The sequence below is a fragment of the Euprymna scolopes genome, chromosome 45 (genome assembly GCF_053919585.1).
Source record: "Euprymna scolopes isolate OS-2025 chromosome 45, ASM5391958v1, whole genome shotgun sequence".
Classification (NCBI taxonomy): domain Eukaryota; kingdom Metazoa; phylum Mollusca; class Cephalopoda; order Sepiida; family Sepiolidae; genus Euprymna; species Euprymna scolopes.
The window spans coordinates 30,727,734-30,749,683 of record NC_136526.1 but is presented as its reverse complement, the minus strand read 5'-3'; the positions used below and the strand labels follow the sequence as shown (position 1 = coordinate 30,749,683).

At 22.8% G+C, this 21,950-nt stretch overlaps 1 protein-coding gene across 2 annotated transcripts in view; it reads left to right on the top strand.

Annotated features, from left to right (window-relative positions):
• The first annotated feature begins 1,007 nt into the window (after positions 1-1,007).
• LOC145269345 (uncharacterized) overlaps positions 1,008-21,950 on the top strand; it is a 45,431-nt gene continuing 24,488 nt past the window's right edge. For both annotated transcript variants that reach the window (XM_080125046.1, XM_080125045.1), the window contains exon 1: positions 1,008-1,283. The gene's annotated coding sequence lies outside the window, so the exon portion shown is untranslated. The remainder of the gene's footprint in view (positions 1,284-21,950) is intronic.

Here is a 21,950-nt window from a genome sequence, read left to right as displayed (position 1 = left end):
ATGTGAAATTTTATGTTCTTTCCAATAAACCGAATATAATATTTTAGACAAACGTTTTTTTTTAATTCACGACCTCCACCCCCCATTTTCAAGTTTCTATTAAAAAGTAAATAATTAATTTACTCACCGAAAAGTAAATAATTAATTTACTCACAAATTGAAGAGAAAAAGTCAATAAATAATATATTCAAATTTAAAACAAAAAACAAGTAGTGTTTTTTAGAATTTTACCTGTAAAGTTTGAAGTTTAAAACTTTTTTTTAACCATGTTATTTGTTTTTTCTTTTGTTTTGTTTTTTAATGGAACCTTGGTCCTTGCTCCTTTAATTGAAAAAAAATTAGGGCTTGAATTACATTTTTCGAGTAGTTATAAGCTTGGAAAGACAGGGGGTCGAATAATTCACGCCTCTCATTTTGAAATGTCTATTAAAAAAGTAAATAATTAATTTATGTACCAAAGTCTTATATATCACAAATTGAAGAGAAAAGGCCAATAAATAATATATTCAAAAAACCTTTTTTTTTCAAAAAAACACGTTGTTTTTTTTTGTTTTGTTTTTTTAATGAAACCTTGGTCCTTGCTCCTTTAATTGAAAAATAAATAGGGCTTGAATTACATTTTTCGAGGAGTTATAAGCTTGGAAAGATGGGATGGAATTATTCACTATTTTCACGAAATTTCTGACACACCTCGCTTGCGTCAGGAAGGGAGCAACAGTCAACACTTGTTTTTTATGCTGGTCGCCATGGAACTCATCGCCCAAGGAGTACCTACGATCGTTTTATTAAATTCTATTTTTATTTTCTTTAATAAATAATTGTCTACCTTATCGATTTGCGTAATTTTTTTTAATATATAATCATCTTTAAAATACGAGGAATACGTAGATACCATTGTTTTCATCGGAAATTCAGTTTTACGATTTCCGAAATTTTGTCTTAATAGTGTAGAAGCGCCACTTTTTTTTTTTTTTTTTTACTTAATGAGACTGGTGAACTAAATTTAATGCAGATTATGCTTGTATTCTTCCTAAACCCATACTTAAAATCTTAAAATCTTAAAATCAATTAAATTAAAATAAGTTTGCTTTTTAATTCTCAATATCACTATTGTCGAAATTGCTCTTTTTTGTACTTTTTTAAAAGATTTCTGCGAAGCTGCTTTCTAGTCGCCATTTTGAAATTTGCCTGCAGAACATGTTTTGCTCCGCACAACGCAATATTCAAAAATCCTTCAACTGTGTGCTTATTTAAAAACAAAAACAAAAAAATAATGGATCAAAGTAAGTAAAATGATATTTGAATTGCTTTACGCTTTTGTAAATTTATTTTTATTAATTTTCCAAACATGCATTATTTTATTCCCTGTTCGATTTTACGAGAGAAATGTCCTAAATTTGAACATAAACAGCAAACGTAGACACAAAAAGGTTTGCATCTTTCATATAGAGCTTTATAAAATCCATCAATATTAAATGTCACTGTATTTTCACAGGATCTTTTATAGTGTATACGAATACCCTCAGCCATTTGAATACAAATTCAAACTCCATACTAGGGTTTTTATTACTAGATAGATTCGAATATATATATATATATATATATATATATATATATATATATATATATATATATATATATATAACAAATAAATGTTATCAAAGGCAAGTTAAGTTACTTTTCTACCTAACTGGATATATTTTTAGTGTTTTTTAAAATTTTATTTTACATGTTTATTCGTTTCGAGTACATGCAGTGTTTACCGATGTATTGGAAAATTTAAACTTGCGCCTCCTAGCTCTCTGCTGCTCTAGCAGTGTCAGAAATTTCGTGAAAATAGTGAATAATTCCACCCCATCTTTCCAAGCTTATAACTCCTCGAAAAATGTAATTCAAGCCCTAATTTTTTTTTTCAATTAAAGGAGTAAGGACCAAGGTTTTATTTAAAAACAAAACAAAACAATGTGTTTTTTTTTTTTTTAAAAGGTTTTAAACTTCGGACTTTACAGGTAAATTTCTAAAAAACTGATTTTTTTTTTGTTTTAAATTTGAATATATTATTTATTGACCTTTTCTCTTCAATTTGTGATATATAAACCTATTAAACATAAATTAATTATTTACTTTTTAATAGACATTTCAAAATGAGAGGCGTAAATTATTCGACCCCCTATCTTTCTAAGCTTATAACTCCTCGAAAAATGTAATTCAAGCCCTAATTTTTTTTTCAATTAAAGGAGCAAGGACCAAGGTTTCATTAAAAAAAAAAAAAAAAAGACAAAAAGAAAAAATGTGTTCTTATAAAATAAGGTTTTAAACTTCGGACTTTACAGGTAAATTTCTAAAAAACTGATTTTTTTTTTTGTTTTAAATTTGAATATATTATTTATTGACCTTTTCTCTTCAATTTGTGATATATAAACCTATTAAACATAAATTAATTATTTACTTTTTAATAGACATTTCAAAATGGGGGGGGGGCGTGAAAATGGGGGGGGCGTGAAAATGGGGGGGCGTGAATTTAAAAAAAACGTTTGTCTAAAATATTATATTCGGTTTATTGGAAAGAACATAAAATTTCACATTGACCCTGAAAATATCGTAAAAATAGAATCAATAGAAAAATTTTGATAGATTTTTAAAATTTAAAAATATTGAGTTTAAAAATTGAAAAATATTGAGTTCGGAAAATTCATTACTGTTTTAAAAAAAAATAAAAATATTTTTATTACTTTTAAAACAACTGTAATAGTTTATTTTGGAAGTATAATCCATAAAGAAAATAAATAACCCACTTTTAACAGAGAAATTACGAGATTTTTATATTGTATTCGCAGTTTCGTGTTAGGGGTGTCAAAAATTCCTACAAAAATTCTGATACTGCTACTGCTGCTCGCTGCTGAACACAGTAAGTTTGAGAAAATGAATTAAAAATAAAAAATATACAAAATACTGTTAGAAACTCGCTTAATATGTGTTACCGTGATATAGGCTGACATATATTCAGTGGGTTTTTACGGTTTTCTGTATGTTTTTTTTAACTCATGCTCAAGAGAGAGTCAGGCGCCATTTAAAATTTCAAAATATATCGGTAAACAGTGTATGTTTTTAGAGTTGAATAAACATGTTACATTGAATAAAAACACTTAAAAATATACAGTTAGGTGGAAAAGTAATTTATATTGCCTTTGGTAACATTTATTTGTTAGATATTTGTTTTTGACAACATTTTCGAATCTATGTGTATAGTAATACAAACCTCCACACGATAATACAGAATTTGCATCCAATATATATATATATATATATATATATATATATATATATATATATATATATATATATATATATATATATACATTCATGCAGAGGAGTTTACTAATCAAGGAGAAGTAAATACGAAAACAAAATATAAATATAGTAATTTATATTTTAATCCCAACCAAATGAAAAACTCAATACAGTCACTGAGGGTAGTAGAGCTTAAGATTAATAATAACAGCTTTGCAAAGTTTGTATAACTCTACTTTGCAAATCTGTTCTTATATAAATACTTTGATTATTTATATATATATATATATATATATATATATATACATACACTTTGATTATTTATATATATATATATATATAAATATACTTTGATTATTTATATATATAGTATTATATATATATATATATAGTTTGATTATATATATATACACTTTGATTATTTATAAATATATATATATAGTTTAATTATATATATACACTTTGATTATAAATATATATATATACTTTGATGATATATATATGTATACTTTGATGATATATATATATATATATATACTTTGATTATATATATATATACTTTGATTATTTATGTATATATATATACTTTAATTATTTATGTATATATATATACTTTGATTATATCTATACTTTGATTATTTATATATATACTTTGATTATATATATACTTTGATTATTTATATATATATACTTTGATTATTTATATATATATACTTTGATTATATATATATATATACTTTGATTATTTATATATATACTTTGATTATATATATATATACTTTGATTATTTATATATATATACTTTGATTATTTATATATATACTTTGATTATATATATATATACTTTGATTATTTATATATATATACTTTGATTATATATATATACTTTGATTATTTATATATATATATATACTTTGATTATTTATATATATACACTTTGATTATTTATATATATATATATACTTTGATTATATATATATATATATATACTTTGATTATATATATATATACTTTGATTATATATATATGCATATATACTTTGATTATATATATATACTTTGATTATATATATATATATACTTTGATTATATATATATGCATACATACTTTGATTATATATATATATATACTTTGATTATGTATATACTTTGATTATATATATATACTTTGATTATATATATATACTTTATATATATATATATACTTTGATTATATATATATACTTTGATTATATATATATATACTTTGATTTTATATATATAAATACTTTGATTATATATATATAATTTGTATATATACATTGATTATATATATAATTTGTATATATACTTTGATTATATATATACTTTGATTATATATATATATATTTATATATATATATATATATATATATAGTTTTTACATGGGGGTCACGACTTATAAAGGCCTGAAGGCCACTCAGGGATAAGGGTTATTGCACATACAGTAATCAATGAGATAGTATTGTAGTAATCATTAGTATTTGGGGTTTTGATAGAGTGTCTTACTTAAGGGGGCGGTTTGTCAGGAGTTTATGTCTGACTTGAAGACGTCCAAGTTATAATCAGGTGGGAAACAGGCAAGCGGCAGAGAGTTCCACTGGCATGCAGTTCTAAGAAAGAAGCTTTGCTCATGGAATCTACGTTTGGATTTAGACACAGGTAAAGAGTTGGGAAAATTGTTGACAGTAGTTTCAGCCAGACGGGTGTTTCTCATGAAAGATTGGTGAGGGGGGGACGAGGGATTGGAGCTCAGATGAGCACCTGCCATGGAAATAGCGATAAAACAAAGACCGGCTCGCAACATCTCTTCTGTGGGAGAGAGGTTGCAGGGAAGGGAAAAGGGCATCCACCACTAAACCACAAAGTCTATTTTGTACTCTGTCGAGGCAGGATAGGCTTTTTTTAGCAGCTCCTGCCCAGATGTGGCAGCAGTACTCCATCCTTGGACGTACTTGGCTTTTATACAGATAGAGAATTGCATCAGTAGTGAGATATCTTCTGGAGCGGTAGAAAGATCCCACCATTTTCCCAGCGTCCCTTGCAGCAGATTTGATGTGCGTGTTCCATTTCAGATCAAGAGTAAAGGTCAAAGCCAGAAGCTTGTCAAAACATAGAGCCTCTCCAAGATGAGAGCCATCTATTTTAATTGATGCCAGATGGGGATAAGAGTGTTGATGATGTAAAGATAGAAACTTGGTTTTGAATGCATTAAAAGTAACCAGCCATCTCTTCCCCCATTGTACCACATGCTCAAGATCAGAGGAGAGAGAATTAGAGAGAACTTTGTCATTTACGGCCTTTGATGTGTTGCCATGGTCGTGTCATCAGCATAGAAGTCAACGAATGATTTAAATATGTGTTTTGGGAGATCATTGATGTAGATCAGGAAGAGAGTTGGGCCCAGGTTTGACCCTTGGGGGACTCCAGCATTAATATTGTGGGTTTCTGATTTCTGCCCATCAACCACTACTCTTATGAACCTATCAGAGAGAAATGATTTAATGATTGAGAAAACATTTCCAGTAATACCATAGCTGGAAATCTTGTGAAGTAGGCCCTTATGCCATACCTTATCGAAGGCCTTTGATATGTCAAGAGCAATTGCCCTGGAAAGGAAGCCTTTGTCAAGAGATTCACTAATCCTATGTGATATAACCATTAGCACATCTGCTGCAGATCTTGCAGAGCGGAAACCATATTGCATGTCACTAAGAAGGTTGTTTCTGTTGAGGTGGTTGACTACTTCTTTATTTAATATGGATTCCAACAACTTACTCATGACACACAGGAGACTTATTGGTCTGTACTGAGATGGAGATGACTTTTCACCTGAATTCTTAAATACAGGGCATACTGATGAGGTTTTCTAGGGTGTTGGAAAGCACTTCTCCTTAAGGCAACACTTAAACAGCTTTGTAAGTATTGGGGCAAGTTCTGGTTGTAGCTTTTTCAGCACTATAACTGAAATGCCATCAAGACCAGTTGCTTTACTGGAATCAAGGATCATGATTAGCTTGGCGACCTCTCGCACAGATATTTGTATGTTGCATAGCGTGTTATCTGTTATAGGAGGAAATACAGGGAGTTGATTGTCATTGTTGCATAGGGTAGAATTAGCTACAAAGTTCTTGGCAAATAGTCTGGCCTTGTCTGATGCTGACGAGATGACCTCAGGTCCATTGATGGTAGTTAGGATAGAACGCACACTTCTGTTCAGGATCCTGTTTGCTATTTGCCAAAACTGGTGGGAACCAAGCTGCTGCTCAGCTACTTTGGATTTAACAGACTGAGCATATAGTTCTCTTGCATGTTTTATTAGTCTTTTACAGTGGTTGCTGGCAGTCCTGAAAGCAGCTTTAGTCTCAGTGCATCTATTATGTTGGTAGCTATGGAAAAAGTGATTTCTGTGTGCGATGGCAGCAGCACATTCAGGGGAGAACCATGGCTGGCTGTTAGGTTTTTGTTGGAATTTTTTCGATGGTATGAATCCGTCTATGCCTATAATTAACCATTCGGTCAGGTCTGATACTATAGAGGACATATCCTTTTTAAACATGGAATGCAGAGGTAGGTCAGATATGAATGTACGGAAGCTATCTCAGTCAGCTATAGAGTATCGATATACAGTACGGTGGAGAGGTACGTCTGAAGACTTATTACATTTCATTTTTATCTTAACTGCTACAACAGAGTGGTCTGAGGATCCCAGAGGAGATTGAATGGAACATGAACACAGCTCAGGGGAAGTTCTGAGGAAAAGGTCTAGAAGGCTTGCATATTGACCGGGTGTATCGGGCACACGGGTGGGTTTGTGAACAATCTGAGTGAGGTCATAGGCAATAGCAAAATCATGACAAAACCTCCCCATGTCATCGGTTTTATTTGAGTGGGTCAGCCATTCCACATTATGGACATTGAAGTCACCGCAAATGTGAATGTTAGCCAAAGGATGAGCAGACAGGATGTGGTCAATTTTCTCAGATATGCTCTTGAAGATAGTAACCCCACTGTTGTGGGGGCGATAGAGGGCAAATATAAATGCAGTGGTGTAAACTAGTGCAACCCAAAAGCACATATAAGGTAAATTAGGGTCTTCTCTGGAGATATCCCTACCATAGGGAAAGGCATCTTTGATGTAGGCGATCTTGGGGGTAAGATTTAGATGTTAAGTTGGAGTATCCTTTAATTATGAATTCTTCTAGAGAAGTGGCTGGCCCTATGCCAGTTTCACTTAGAAATAATATGTCCAGTTTCGTCTCCTGTAATTGGTTTCAACCTCTGGAAGGTTGGAACGTAGACCCCTGATGTTGGAGAAGGAGACTTGGTAGTACGGGTCAACGTTGGTGGATAGGGTTCTAGGTTTATTCGTGTATATATATATTTTGATTATATATATATATATATGTATATATATATATATACATTGATTATATATACATACATTGATTATATATACATACATTGATTATATATATATACATTGATTATATATATACATTGATTATATATATATACATTGATTATATATATACATTGATTATATATATATACATTGATTATATATATACATTGATTATATATATATATACATTGATTACATATATATATGCATTGATTATATATATATGCATTGATTATATATATATATACATTGATTATATATATATATATATATATATACATTGAATATATATATATATAAATATTTTGATTATATATATATATTTTGATTATATATATATTTATTTGATTATATATATGTTTTGAATATATATATATATTTTGATTATATATATATTTTGATTTTATATATATATTTTGATTATATATATATTTTGATTTTATATGTATATATATTGATTATATATATATATATATTGATTATATATATATATATATTGATTATATATATATATTGATTATATATATATGTATTTTGATTATGTATATATATTTTTTGATTATATGTATATATATTTTTTGATTATATATATATATTTTTTGATTATATATATATATATATTTTTTTTTTGATTATTTATATATATATATATATATATTTTGATTATGTATATATATATATTTTGATTATATATATATTTTGATTATATATATATATTTTGATTATATATATATATTTTGATTATATATATATATTTTGATTATATATATATATATTGATTATATATATATATTTTGATTATATATATATATTTTGATTATATATATATATATTGATTATATATATATATATATATTGATTATATATATATTTTGATTATATATATATACATATATATTTTGATTATAAATATATATTTTGATTATATATATATATATCTTGATTATATATATATATATTTTGATTATATATATATATATATTTTGATTATATATATATATTTTTATTATATATATATATATATTTTGATTATATATATATTTTTTTTATTATATATATATATATATATTTTGATTATATATATATATATATATTTTTATTATATATATATATATATTTTGATTATATATATATATATTTTGATTATATATATATATATTTTGATTATATATATATATATATTTTGATTATATATATATATATATATATATATTTTTATTATATATATATATATATATTTTTATTATATATATATATATTTTGATTATATATATATATATTTTGATTATATATATATATTTTGATTATATATATATATTTTGATTATATATATATATATATTTTGATTATATGTATATATATATTTTGATTATATATATATATTTTGATTATATATATATATATATATATATATATATATTTTGATTATATATATATATATATTTTGATTATATATATATATATATTTTGATTATATATATATATTTTGATTATATATATATATATATATATATATATATTTTGATTATATGTATATATATATATATATATTGATTATATATATATATATATTGATTATATATATATATATATTGATTATATATATATATATATATTGATTATATATATATATATATATTGATTATATATATATATATATATTGATTATATATATATATATTTTGATTATATATATATATTTTGATTATATATATATATATTTTGATTATATATATATATATTGATTATATATATATATATTGATTATATATATATATATATATATTTTTTTTTTGATTATATATATATATATATTGATTATATATATATAAATATATATATTTTGATTATATATATATATATATTGATTATATATATATAAATATATATTTTTTGATTATATATATATATATATTGATTATATATATATAAATATATTTTTTTTGATTATATATATATATATATATATTGATTATATATATATATATATATATTTTGATTATATATATATATATATTGATTATATATATATATATATATATATTGATTATATATATATATATTGATTATATATATATATATATATATATATATATATTTTGATTATATATATATATATATTGATTATATATATATATATATATATATATTGATTATATATATATATATTGATTATATATATATATATATATATATATATATATATATATTTTGATTATATATATATATATTTTGATTATATATATATATATATATATATATATTTGGATTATATATATATATTTTGATTATATATATATATATATATATATTTTGATTATATATATATATATATTTTGATTATATATATATATATATTTTGATTATATATATATATATATATATATATTTGGATTATATATATATATATATTTTGATTATATATATATATATATTTTGATTATATATATATATATATTTTGATTATATATATATATATATTTTGATTATATATATATATATATTTTGATTATATATATATATATATTTTGATTATATATATATATATATTTTGATTATATATATATATATATATTTTGATTATATATATATATATATATTTTGATTATATATATATATATATATTTTGATTATATATATATATATATTTTGATTATATATATATATATTGATTATATATATATATTTTGATTATATATATATATTTTGATTATATATATATATATTTTGATTATATATATATATTTTGATTATATATATATATTTTGATTATATATATATATTTTGATTATATATATATATTTCGATTATATATATATATTTCGATTATATATATATATTTTGATTATATATATATATATATTTTGATTATATATATATATTTTTTTCATTATATATATATATATATATATTTTGATTATATATATATATTTTTTTTTGATTATATATATATATATATATATTGATTATATATATCTATATTTTGATTATATATATATATATTTTGATTATATATATATATATATATATATATATATATTGATTATATATATATATATATATTTTGATTATATATATATATATTTTGATTATATATATATATATATATTTTGATTATATATATATATATTTTGATTATATATATATATATATTTTGATTATATATATATATATATATTTTGATTATATATATATATATTTTGATTATATATATATATATTTTGATTATATATATATATATTTTGATTATATATATATATATTTTGATTATATATATATATATTTTGATTATATATATATATATATTTTGATTATATATATATATATATATATATTTTGATTATATATATATATATATTTTGATTATATATATATATATTTTGATTATATATATATATATATTTTGATTATATATATATATATATTTTGATTATATATATATATATTTTGATTATATATATATATTTTGATTATATATATATATATATATATATATATATATATATTTTGATTATATATATATATATATTTTGATTAGCTATATATATTTTGATTATATATATATTTTGATTATATATATATATATATATATATATATATATTGATTATATATATATATATTGATTATATATATATATTTTGATTATATATATATATTTTGATTATATATATATATATTTTGATTATATATATATATATATATATTGATTATATATATATATATATATTGATTATATATATATATATATTGATTATATATATATATATTTTGATTATATATATATATATTGATTATATATATATATATATATATTATATATATAGATATTTTGATTATTTATATATATTTTGATTATATATATATATATATATATATATATATATTTTGATTATATATATATATTTTGATTATATATATATATATATTTTGATTATATATATATATTTTGATTATATATATATATATATATTTTGATTATATATATATATATATTTTGATTATATATATATATATATTTTGATTATATATATATATTTTGATTATATATATATATTTTGATTATATATATATATTTTGATTATATATATATATTTTGATTATATATATATATATTTTGATTATATATATATATATTTTGATTATATATAAATATATTTTGATTATATATATTTTTTGATTATATATATATATATTTTGATTATATATATATTTTGATTATATATATATATATTTTGATTATATATATATATATATATATTTTGATTATATATATATATTGATTATATATATATATATTTTGATTATATATATATATATTTTGATTATATATATATATATATTGATTATATATATATATATATTTTGATTATATATATATATATATATATATATTATGATTATATATATATATTTTGATTATATATATATATTTTGATTATATATATATATTTTGATTATATATATATATTTTGATTATATATATATATATATTTTGATTATATATATATATATATTGATTATATATATATATATATTGATTATATATATATATTTTGACTATATATATATATATATTTTGATTATTTATATATATATTTTGATTATAGATATATGATTATATATATATATGATTATATATATATGATTATATATATATGATTATATATATATGATTATATATGTATGAGTATATATATATATGATTATATATATATATATATATATATTTTTATTATATATATATGATTGTATATATATATGATGATATATATGATTATATATATATATGATTATTTATATATATATATGATTATATATATATATGATTTTATATATATGATTATATATATGATTATATATATATATATTATTATATATATATGATTACATATATAAATATATGATTATATATATTGATTATATATAAATATAGGATTATATATATTGATTATATATATATATATATATATATATTGATTATATATATATATATATATTGATTATATATATATATTGATTATATATATATATATATTGATTATATATATATATATTGATTATATATATATATATTGATTATATATATATATATATTGATTATATATATATATATTGATTATATATATATATATTGATTATATATATATATTGATTATATATATATATTGATTATATATATATATATATTGATTATATATATATATATTTTGATTATATATATATATATTTTTATTATATATATATATTTTTTTTGATTATATATTTTGGTTATATATATATATATATTTTAATTATATATATATTGATTATATATATACATATATATTTTGATTATATATATATACATATATATTTTGATTATATATATATACATATATATTTTGATTATATATCTACATATATATTTTGATTATATATCTACATATATATTTTGATTATATATATACAGATATATGTTGATTATATATATATATATATATATATATTTTGATTATATATATATATATTTTGATTATATATATATATTTTGATTATATATATATTTTGATTATATATATATATTTTGATTATATATATATATATTTTGATTATATATATATATTTAGATTATATATATATATATTTTGATTATATATATACATTTTGATTATATATATATTTTCATTATATATATATATTTTGATTTTATATATTTTTTTATTATATATATATACTTTGAGTATATATATACTTTGAGTATATATATATATATATATACTTTGATTATATATATATTTATATATATATATACTTTGATTATATATATATTTATATATATATACTTTGATTATATATATATTTATATATATATATACTTTGATTATATATATATTTATATATATATACTTTGATTATATGTATATTTATATATATATACTTTGATTATATGTATATTTATATATATATACTTTGATTATATATATATATACTTTGATTATATATATATATTTATATATATATACTTTGATTATATATTTATATATATATACTTTTATTATATATATATTTATATATATACTTCGATTATATATATATTTATATATATGCTTTGATTTATATATATATTTATATATATATACTTTGATTATATATATATATATATATATACTTTGATTATATATGTATATTTATATATATACTTTGATTATGTATATAATATATATATACTTTGATTATATATATTTATATATATATATACTTTGATTATATATATATTTATATATATATACTTTGATTATATATATATTTATATATATATACTTTGATGATATATATATATTTATATATATACTTTGATTATATATATATATTTATATATATATACTTTGTATTATATATATATATATATTTATATATATATACTTTGATTATATATATATATTTATATATATATCTACTTTGATTATATATATATATATATATACTTTGATTATATATATATATATACTTTGATTATATATATATATATACTTTGATTATATATATATATACTTTGATTATATATATATATACTTTGATTATATATATATACTTTGATTATACATATATACTTTGATTATATATATATACTTTGATTATATATATATATACTTTTATTATATATATATATACTTTGATTATATATATATACTTTCATTATATATATACTTTGATTATATATATATATATACTTTGATTATATATATACTTTTATTATATATACTTTGATTATATATATATACTTTTATTATATATATACTTTGATTATATATATACTTTGATTATATATATATACTTTGATTATATATATATATACTTTGATTATATATATATACTTTGATTATATATATATACTTTGATTATATATATATACTTTCATTATATATATACTTTGATTATATATATATATATACTTTGATTATATATATATACTGTGATTATATATATATATATATATATACTTTGAGTATATATATACTTTGAGTATATATATACTTTGATTATATGTATATGTACTTGTATTATATATATATATACTTTGATTATATATATATATACTTTGATTATATATATATATATATACTTTGATTGCATATATATATATACTTTGATTGCATATATATATATAGTTTGATTATATATATATATACATACTTTGTTTGATTATATATATATATAGACACACACACACACTGATTATATATATATACATATACACATACACGTTGATATATATGTATGTATATATATATATACATATATATTTATATCCTGTTTGATTTAATTTATATATATACTGTTTGTATTTTATATATATATACACACACACTTTGATTGTATTTTTATAAAGATATACTAGCAGTTCAGCCCGGCTTCGCTGAAGCGCTATATACTGTTTATGACTGGCCCTATACACTTTTTGTAAGATTTCAAATGTTTAGACCAAAATTTGGCTGAGTAATTTTGTAGAGACCGCAGAGGTCAATTTTTTAAAACTTTGACCCATTACCATTTAAATTTTTTCTCAAATCAAAATAAAATGTTTTATCCATGTCCAAGCTACCTACATATAAAATTTCAAGTCTTTAGACCTAAAATTGATGGAGGAATTTGGTAGAATCTGCAACCATCAGCTCTTTCAACTTGGACTTTTTAGTAACCAAATTTTTGCCCCAAAACTGATTAAAATGCTTGCAGCATATCTGAATGCCCCTAATGTAAAATTTCAAATGTGTAGACCCAAAATTGACTGAATAGTTTGCTAGAGACAGCAAAGGTAAAATCTTTTGAACTTCCACCGCTTGGCAGCTCAAGTTTTCGACCCAAGCTGATTAAAAAGTTTGCCCTATCTCGAATACCCTTTATGTAAAATTTCAAATGTTTAGAACAGAAATTGGCTGAGTAATTTTGAAGTTTGACCACAGAGGTCAAATTTTTAAAAACTTTGACACCAATTTTGACCCCTTAACGTTTATTTTTGGGGCTCAAATCAAATTTAAAAGTTTGGTGCATATCCAAGTAACCTACATTTAAAATATCAAGTGTGTAGACCCAAAATTGGTAGAGTTTTCAAAGGTCAAATCGTTGAACTTTGACCCCTTGACAGCCCAGTTTCTGGCGGAAAACCAATTAAAAAGATTTTCTCAAATCTCAATACTCCTTATGTCATATCTCGAGTCTCTAGCCCGAAAATTGACAGTTATTTATGAGAGGAATGTACACAGACTCACAGACAGTTTCGCTTTTATAGATATATAGATATATACTTTGTTTGATTGTATATTTATATATATAAACATGAAAATTAGAGAAAAGAAGACACCAAAGTTAAAGTGGAAAAATATTTAATACATGCCACTCACTACACTTACCGTTTTTTTATGCTTTTCGGAAAAAACTTGAAATAACAAGATTTAAGAACTTGGACAAACTATTGAATATTAAACAAGAGACTGTTATCTCCTGAAAACATTTTGAAATATATGCACTTAAGAAACTATAAACTGACGATTATACATAATTTCTTGACTGTAACTACCCAAAAAGATAAAAACCCTTCCCATGATCTGGCTTACCTCATATGAAATGAGGAATAATCAAGGTTGTTTCGGCTATTTCAACTGTATAGATGAACATATTAGTAAATACTGTTGTATATCTTTTGAACTTATAGAATTACTAGTCCTGCTAAATACTGTCAGAAAATCTCCAACACCAAAGATAGTGGATAAATCAGAGTTGGGTCTGGTACAAAAGTTGGAACATTTTCCAAGATCGCGACCCCCAGCTCTGTTAGGAGTCAAAAAAACACAAGACTATAAATCAAAACCCATGCATTTGAACTCCAGTATTGGTAACAAAATAATGTTCACTTGAAGTGTCCGTCATCAGAACTGGTAACTGTCATACATGTGCAATCATTTACATCAGCAGCAGTAGCAGCAGGTATAAGTTCAGATTATTATGTCAATATGTTTGCCAAGTTCAAAACGAATCCACCCCTCCTCAAGTCAAATAAGTTGTTTAACTTATTTTTCTCACAGTACTTAAAAAAAGTTATGAAGAAAATAAACACAATTCTGGTTTAGATAAATTTAAAGATAAAGACACAACATAGCAATTGCAAGATGTTTTTAATTTTAACAAAATCGAATTAGTCACCATTCAATTACATTTGCTTATTTGTTTGGTAAATATATTATAGGTTATAAAAGTATTTCTTGCAAATTATGAAAATACACTTTTAAAAAAATTAAATTTATTATTTATAATGATTTCGATATATAATTTTTAACTATTTTTTAATGTGCAAGAGAATATACATAGCATAAATAAATCTGAAATAATTTTTAGATTCAATTTAAATTACATTTTTATATTTTACTTTGTAAAGTTTATAAAAGTGCTCTTTGAAAAAAATATTCTGTTATCTAATATTGTCAATTTCAATATAGCATTTTATTTATAAAATGAAATCAAGTCACTATCCAATCAAGTGGCATTCTTACCATTGGTGTAACACGACTCATGTCCCATTTTTTTCCTCAAATTTTTGTTTCCTTAAACTGCAAGAGGGCCAGATAGTGGATAAATCAGAGTATAACGGTTGCAAAATTTTCCAAAATCGTGACCCTCTCCCAGCTCTGTTAGGAGTCAGAAAACACAAGACTATAAATCACAACCCGTGCGTTTGAATTCTAGCAAAATAATGTTCGTTTGAAGTGTCCTTCTTTAGAAAACTGCTGCCATAATGGAACAATTCCTTAAATAACCAGTAACTGTTATTCATATGCAATCATTTACATCAGCAGCAGCTGATATAAGTTTGAATTAAAACGTCACTAGGTTTGCACAGTCCAAAACGAATCCGACCGTCCTCCAACCTACTCAAATCAAGTGAGTTGTTTAATTTATTTTTGTCACAATACCTAGAATAATACATGTAAATTGGGTGACAAAAAAGTTACTGACATAATTATTGGTCTTTTTTTAATTAATTTTGTCAGCACACTTACATATGTATGTACTTTTGTGAGATATTTTAAGTGTGCAATTTAAAAGAAAAAATGATAGTACATTTCAATGTTGGATAGATAAAATTTTTAACCTTAAAATGTTTTAAATATTTGGTGTGTGTGATGATGATGATGTGTAAGTGATCTAGCAATAAAGGGTAAAATGTTTTTTTTTTTTTTTTTTACATTTTCACCCCAAACAAGGCACATTGCCACTTCGATGTAGGGGGCTACTATCAGCGACATAAGCTACAGGGGTACTATGTGGGGAGTTGGGCAGCAAGATATCGGTTCATGTTACACTTGAACTTCTGCATGTCAGTACAGTTGGGGAAGCAGGAACCCGGACGGAAATTCCAAAGTCTAGCGGTTGTGGGGAAGAAACTACTGGAGTAGAAGGCTCTCTTACATCTAGGGATCTCAACTGTGAAGGGGTGGGATTTTGCTGTTTGTCGGGGGTACAAGTACTTGCAGTTTGTCGGAACATTCACCGTTAAAGTACTTGTAGAACAGGCAGAGGGATGCTACATTTCGTCGATGGGACAGAAGCTTAAGCTTAGATGACAGTTCAGGACCTATCAGGTTGGTAACTCTCTTTTGAACCTTGTCTAGGAGTGAGAGACTAGTAGCAGATGCACCAGCCCAAATATGACAACAATACTCCATACATGGGCGAATGGTGGCCTTATAGAGGTACAGGATACTTTTGGGTGTTATTAGCTTTCTAACACGGTAGAGAGAACCTACCTTTTTCGCAGTGGTCCTGGCAATGTTCTCAATGTAATTGTTCCAACTCATGTTTCCTGGGAACGTTAAACTGAGGAGTTTAAACGATGTACTTTCAGATAAAGAGTCTTTGGCCATTGCTGTTGGTGGTAGAGGAGGTTTCTTGTAATTATTGAAGGAAACAAGTTTAGTCTTCGCAGCATTGAATGTGACCATCCATTTTTGTCCCCATTCCACTACAGATTGGAGGTCGTCCTTTAGTGTTTCTGCCATTTCTTTAGATATGTGTTCATTTGTTTTCCTGTCGTGTCTGTTATAGAGCGTAATGTCATCAGCATATATACCATCTCACAGAAAATTTTGTCAGGGAGGTCATTTATGAATATTAGCAATAATAGAGGTCCAAGGATAGACCCCTGAGGCACTCCTACATTTATACCATATTGTTTAGATGTACGACCATCAAGGACAACCTGGATTTTTCTCTTATCTAAGAAGGATTTAATTATGTCATGTACTCTTCCAGTGATACTGTGTGATCTGATTTTCCTGAGAAGACCTTCATGCCATACCCTGTCAAAAGCCTTAGATATATCTAGAGCTACCACTCTACTCTTCCCTGCTTTGTCAAGTGAATGGTATATATGCTCAGAGATTACAGTTAGGATGTCGGCCATGGAACGGGCTTGCTTAAATCCATATTGTTGGTCGGTCAGAAGTTTAGCATCTGTAAGGTGATGGACTAGAACTTGATTAATTATGGGCTCAAATATTTTGGCGAAAAGTGGGAGGAGGCTAATAGGGCAGTAATTTACTGGGTCAGTTATTTCACTAGAATTCTTGAAAACTGGTACCACAGAAGCAGTTTTCCAGCAGGCAGGAAAGCAAGATTCATTAAGACATTTGTTGCAAAATTTGGAGAGAACCAGAGCTACTTCAGTGGAGCACCTTTTTAATAGCACAGCTGGGATGAGATCAGGCCACATGCTTTTGAATTGTCAAGATTTTTTATGATAGCATGCACCTGAAAAAGGCTAATTTTCAGATCGTCTAGTGTGGCATCTGTCCGCAAAGGAAAGTCAGGGAGGGGGTGGTTGGCAGTGTCCAGTGTGCAGTTGGAGGAAAACCGACTGGCAAGCATGTTAGCCTTCTCGGTTGCTAAGCAAACAACCTCGTGATTGTTGGATAGTGGGGGAAATGTTGATTATTTACTACACTGTTGTAGATTTTCAAGAAGTTACGGGTTCCTAATTTCTCTGCTTTGATGCGTTTTTTTATGGTTTCAGTAAATTCTCTCTACCCTTATATGGGTGTGTTAGTACCTTTTAATATAAAGGATTTGTTATTGCATTGAAAATAATGTTAATTTTTATTAATAAATAAATACGGTTGGAATTTTTAAAGTACAGATATATCTATGCTGTAATAAAGTAGATATTGTTTTATTTATTTTATTTAATTATAGGGGTGTATAAGAAGATTCATGTGTTAAACGTGTATATGTGTGTGTATGTTTCTACACATGTAGATGTATAAATGGATGGAAGGTTTGTTATGTGTAGATATATATATATATATATGTATGTGGGTGTGTGTATGTTTTGGTGCTATTTTTTAGTAAAGCATTTTATATAAATTTCCCCGCAATATTCTAATATGTCCTCATTATATTTTTTTAACAACAAAAGTCTTAACTCTTATTACCCTCATGTATATATATATATAAAGTAGTCACTGTATTTCCTTGTTAAATATAATCTCCTAAACCTATTTAATCCCTCCCCCTCCTAATCCTGAAATGAATATTTGGTATAAAAGTTTTGTATCTTGAGCGTATTTTTCAAGTGATATCCTTGGCGATATCCATGATCTCGATTGAGAGAAAAGGTTTTTTCCTTTTTATAAAAGTAGAACCTGTAGACCTGTTATTCAAGATTCAAACTGCAATAACATTTAAACTTATTCATATTCCTGAAAAACAAATTTATTAAATGATTTTTTAGGGAATTCGAATTATTTAAGTATAACAAGATATAGAAATAATTGGATTAAGTAAACAATTTAAAAGAAATAAAAGTGCATTTATTTACCTTATTATTTACATAGGAACTTCAGCAAAAACGATTTGAATCAGTATTCGTGTTCAGTATAAAAAATAAGTCTGTTGTGCTTGAAAGAAGGTGAAATAAATATTTCTTTATTTTTTTCCTAGTGTATATTTTACTTCCTTTCTCATGAAAACATATATAATCACTCAGCAAATTTTAGGCACTGAAAAGCCTGCAGTTCATTTCACATCTTTTTGTTAAGTAGACATACTGGCATCTTCACTGGATTCAAAACAACTTACAGCGAGATGTGAAAATTGAACATTTTAGAATCAAAAGAGATAGCGCCAGTGTACCCAACTTTCCTTTTACAGTCTAGCATAGAAAAAATTATCCACATTTGATTTTAAATATATTTTTTATTTAATCATTGACCAAAAAATGGCATAGACTTTAAAAAAGAAATGTATTTTTAAATTATTAACAATAAAATTGTTTATTCATAAGCTTTTAAAGAAAATCTTGAAAATTTTTTATTCACGAATCTTGAAAAATCCGATTATTTAAAAATTAGGGAAATCTTTTTTTAAATTTCACAATGATTAAATTTCAAAAACTGTCAAATGTTAATAATAAATAATTTCTTATAAAACCTAAATAATTTTAATATAGTTTCCAATTTTTTTTTGGAAAAATTGTGAAAGATTGTATAAATAATAGATATTTTATTTCATCATTAAATTACATTTGAATTTGTAAAAAAAACAAAAACAAAGATGGCAATCCCTGCAAAAAAAAACTTCTGATAAGATCACATTGTGGGAAGGCAAAATATGTGAATTTTTCATATTATTTTATTTCAGTTTATATACGGATAAGATTTTTAAAATAAGTTTGTAAAAAAGTTAACAAAATTTATCAATTATCTGATTTTTGGGAGAATTTTAAAAATTGCATTGTTTTCATTGTTTATGTAAAAATATGTAGAAATAAAATTGGGTTCCATTTTTCACGTTTTTAACTTTGGGGGAATTTTTTGAAAGAGAGTAAAAACAAATGAGATCTTTTTATAGTTGATCGATTTGAATTTGTTTTATCCTTGGGAAAAATAATTCTATTAATGCATTTATTCCAAATATCTAATTCATTTTAAAATTTGTAAAATATTGTATCAATAAATGTAGGTACGTGCAAGTTAATGATGAAAATTGATAGGATCCATTGTTATGCAAACCAAAAACATATCTTTTAAATAAGTTTTCGATTATTTTTTGATTGTGTTTGAAAGATTAAAGTTTACTTTATCTCTAAAAGGAAAAATGCATTTTACACGTGATACAATAGTTATGTTTTCACAGCAGCTTCAAAAACTCAGCCAAATTTGAAAGTCAAATAAATTAATTGGGTAAATTTTTACTTTCTTTTCAA